Source organism: Penaeus monodon, chromosome 3, assembly GCF_015228065.2.
Source record: "Penaeus monodon isolate SGIC_2016 chromosome 3, NSTDA_Pmon_1, whole genome shotgun sequence".
NCBI classification, from domain to species: Eukaryota; Metazoa; Arthropoda; class Malacostraca; order Decapoda; family Penaeidae; genus Penaeus; species Penaeus monodon.
This window is the reverse complement of record NC_051388.1, coordinates 35,357,298-35,362,297: the sequence shown is the minus strand read 5'-3', so window position 1 is coordinate 35,362,297 and position 5,000 is coordinate 35,357,298.

Sequence of the window (5,000 nt, the reverse complement as noted above, 5' to 3'; positions counted from 1 at the left end):
TCTCTCCAGCCTGACCGCCCACAGTCCTTGGTCCCGCTTCTCCCTCACTGACGCTGTTACAAACCTATCTTCCCTGTCCTTGACCCCCCACCAGCTACAACTCCTTGGCTTCGGTCTTTCCTTTGCTCTCCGCCCTCACCCCCTTACCTCCATCGACATTATTTCCTCCTTTGACCGTTTCATCTCTTCTCACAGGAACTCTTTGCCTTCGTGGTGCTTTCATCCCGGCCCTCGAATCTCTCCTCCATCGTAACTCTTCCATTCCCAGGCGTTACCGTGAGGCCCTTCAAAGCCTGCGCAGGGTGGCTGTTACCATTCTGCCTTCTGACAAGGGCAACTCGGTGGTGGTCCTCGACCGTGCCTCTTACCTGCAGAAGGCCCAGGACCTGTTGGATGACGCCTCTACTTATGCTCCCCTGACCAGTGACCCCCGTGAACACATTGCTGCTACCTTCGACCGTCGCCTGAGGCGAATCTCTACCAGAGGTTCAGGGTCATCAACCCTCGACTCCCTCATTTCTATGGGCTTCCTAAAACCCATAAGCCGGCCGTGCCTCTGCGCCCCATCATCTCCTCCCGGGGATCTGTGACGCACTCTTGCGGCCTGGCTGGCGAAGTGTCTCAGTCCCCTTCTTGGCAACTTCTCTCCTGCCCATCTGCGCCACTCTCAGTACTTCATCTCCCGCGTTCGTGGAGTATCACCGGCGACCATGATGAGCTTGGACGTTGACTCCCTGTTCACCAAGGTCCTGCTTGATGTCCTTGCTTTCCTTCAGAGGAGGCTCCCGAAGAGGATCCTCGTCTCCCTCTGCCCACCGACGTCTTCCTCCAGCTGATTCGTTTGTGTGTGGAGTCTAATTCCTTTTCTTTCGAAGGTCGCTTCTACTCTCAGACGTTCTTTGTTACCATGGGCTCTCCCCTCTCTCACTGTCCTGGCAAACTGTTCATGAATTCTTCGAGTCTGAGCTTCTCCCTTCCATCTCCCTTCGGCCGTCGATCTGGCTAAGGTATGTCGACGAGTCTTTGCTCTCTGGCCTCATGACCCTGCTCTGTTTCCGGTTTCCTGATGCAGCTGAACTCTCTCTCTCCTTCCATCCGTTTCAAGGTGGAATGGAGGTTGACAACAAGCTCCCTTTCTGGACACCCTAGTCCATTGCTCTGCTGACCACTTCTCCTTCTCCATATACAGGAAACCCATGCATAGTGGTATGTACATACACTTCTTCTCATACCACCCTCTCCATGTGAAGAGAGGTGTTGCCACCTCGCTGTTCCTTCGCGCCCTTCGCATCTGTGACCCCCAGTACCTGGATGGAGAGATCGTCTTCCTCCGCCGCTCGTTCTCCAAACTGGGCTACCCTGGTCATGTTCTCGACGCCGCGTTATCCAGGGCACGGCGCACCTTCTACCACGACTCTCCTCCTAAAGAGACTCCTCACCTGCCCGTCCTCAGCCTGCCCTACACTGAGGAAATCTACTCTCTCCGTCGCCCTCTTCACCCTCTCAACTGCAGACTGATCTTTCGCCAGGTGAACACTCTCCATCGCAACCTGGTCCATACTAGCCCTCCTTCCTCCTCGAAGGTGGGCACCTATGCTGTTCCTTGTGCCTCCTGTGATAAGCAGTACTTTGGCGAAACAGGCGCCAGTCTTACCAAGCGTCTGTCTCAACATAATTACGCTATATCCAGGGGACACAACAATAATGCCCTCTTTTGCCATCAGTGGGACACTGGCCATCAGATGGACTGGTCAGCAGCGCGGATTGTCTTTCCTTCCGCCGATGTCCACTCCCGCAGACTGGCGGAATCTTCCCTTATAAAGCTGCTGCCTAATTTCAACTTGAACAGCGCCTTTTCTCCTGCTGATAGTCTCCTTGCTTCCCATATCCTCCGCCTTCTACCGTATGCCGGCCACCCGGCGCATAGTCCGCCCAATCCTCCGACCTGATGTGACCTCCTTCTGCTTCCGTTTGTCTGTCCTCAGCTGCCCCGTGTTCCCGCGTTGCCTCTCCTCTCTCTCTTTTATACCCCCTCCTCTCCCTTTCCTCTTCAGACCTGAAGATGGAATCCAGGTGGATTTCGAAACTGTAGTCTCACTTTCAATAAATCTAGTTTTTGTATTGTGGGTTTTTCTTCCATATATATATATATATATATGTGTGTGTGTGTGTGTGTGTGTGTGTGTGTGTGTACTTACTGTGTCTTGTGTTCCTTTAGCTACGGTCTGCGAAGCATGTTACTTTTCAGATTACTCTAAGCATTATTATTATTTTTTAGGTTTATTTTTACTTTTACGAATAATTGAGGTTACAACGTTGGATATTTCCTGATTTATCCAATGTATCATATACAATATCCTGCTCGCCTTGTGTTTGCTTTTGTTTTCCGTTGCCCTTCCGTGACCCTCCCAGCCCGGGAATCACTGGCATAGATGATCGCGGGAAGAGCAGTCCATTCTGCAAATCAATTAATTTTCTCGCCCCAAGAAGTTGGCGAGAGTTCATGGAGAGGTGATTTGATTACAGTTAGTTCCCTAGTGTAAACATTCAGCATCTCAAAAGGCGACCTCGTTCCGCTCTGTATGGCAACGACGGCACCTCACTCATGGAATTCATTTCATTTTTATTTAGATTAGCAAGAAATTTGTAGGTCAGCCAAGAAATACTAATCACAGTTATCATAGAAGTGTTGGAAGGGTAATATATATATATATATATATATATATATATATATATATATATATATATATATATATATATATACATATATATATATACATATATATACACACATATATGTACATATATGTACATATATATATATTATATATATATATATATATATATATATATATATAATATATATATATATATATATTGTGTGTGTGTGTGTGTGTGTGTGTGTGTGTGTTGTGTGTGTGTGTGTGTGTGTGTGTGTATTACACACCCCCAACACACACAACACACACACACACACACAACACACACACACACACACACACACCAACACCCCCCTTGTAAAAGGCTACACCCCTTATTTACAAGGGTTTGAACAGGGGGTAGTTAATACTTTTTAAGGGGTTTTCCCCCTCTTTTTTTTCTGAGATTTTGGGCACACACAGTATAAAACACAGACAGGGTCTAGTTATCCCGAATCGCGGTAGCGAAACGCAGCCAGCTCCCCCGGGGAGAGGGAGGGCGGAGCTGCCCCTAGGGGGGTCGGGGGGTTTCCCCGAAACTCCTGGTCAAACGATGGGGATATCAGATGTGACCCCCCGGCCCTCGTAAGCGAAAAGGGTTATATTTGGGCCCTTTTGGACCCCAGGGGGGGAAAAACGCCACGGGGGTCCACTGGAAACCGAAAAAAAATTTATCCAACCCTTTAAAATTTATTCACATCCTATTTTGGCCGGCCAAACCCTATTTCCGCCCCCTCCCCCGGGGGGGTTTCCTTTTAAAAAGGGTGACCTAACTGGCGGGGCCCGTTCGTTCTGTTGGGGTTTGTCCGGGTGCCTTTTCGTGGTTTTGCTCTTTCCCGGTCGTCCTTTTCCCCCGGGCCCCTGGTGAAAGCGCTCGCCCTGGGATGTCCACCGACGTCCTCGAAATTTTCGCACAGGTCCCCTTGACTTCGGTTTTCGTCTAGACCTCACATATTTCCTCGTCCGGGGAAAAAAAACTTGGGGCCAGCGCCCCTCGCCCACAAGCCCACAGACCTCGTCCAGGCCCTTCTCGCGTCCACAAATCCTGGAATCTTAAACCCGGATCTCGGCTTTCCGGGGAAAGGGGCCATCCCCCGGGGGGGGCTGATACCTGCGCTAAAAACCCCCGGGGAGTTTCCCGGGGACAAAAATTTCGCCTAAGGCACACCCACCCTTTGGGGCACGGGCCCCCTTTCGGCAAAGGGGGGTTTTCCCGGCTGGATCTAGGGGGAGCCCGGGGCCGGCAACGCCCGCCACACCTGGGAGGGGCTTTAACACCTTTTTTTGACAAAAAATTTTGGGTTTCCCCCGGGCCTATGGGGGGATCTTCGAGCGCCCTTCCCACGGCATAAGGGGGCCCGGGAAAACTGTGCGGGGTTCTCCTTCGTTAAAATAATATTGGGGGAAAACCAATCATACAAGTAAGGGCCAGAGAGAGTAAAAAAAAAAGGGCAACAAGAAGAAAAGGGTGTTATCTACCACAACCCGGGTTTTATTTTTTTAAAAATTGGGCGGTTTTTAAAATGTTTTTTTTTAAATTTTTTTTTCGTCTTTTTTTTTGTGTGGGTTTTTATTTCCCCCAAAGATAAAGAAAAAAATAGAAGAGGGAGCCGTCAGAAAGGGGTCCACGTAGACCGGGCTTAAAACTCCCCAACCGCCCTCTGATAGATTAAGTAATAAGGGAACACATCGGCGTCCGCAAAGAGGGTATTTAAAACCACAGTCGTCCAAAAGAGAAGAAATGATTAACTTGTACGGGATGAACCACTCGCACGAGGAAAAAAAATTGGGGGCAAAAGAATAATAAAAATCTTTTACGCCGGCACAAGCAGGGGTAAACCTTTTTAAAATGAGAGGGTCTTTGGGTCTTTTTGTCCTGCGTTTTAGGGGATTTGGGGGGTTTAAGGTGTGTTTTGTATGGGTGTTGAGTGAAGGCTAGCCGTGAATGAGAGGGGAAGGCGAGGTGACCTCACCCCAAAATGAATCCCCAAACGAATATCAACTTTCCTATAAAAAAAATAAAGGGTACACTACCCAAATTGTTTATTTGATTATTTCAACTACACTTTGTTTCCCGGAGGTGGTTTTGCAAAAAATTTGTACCCCAAAATTAATTTTGGTTTACATGAAAATTTCACCCAAATTTTTATAAAGGGAAAATTTAAACTTCTGGGGGGTTTTCAAAAATGAAATTTACCGGGGGGGTACAATCTGGGGAGCTTCGTTTTCCCAGGACTCCACTAAAGAAAAAAAGGTTAGGGGGGGGACCCTAAACCCAAAATCCCAAATAATAACTAAAGG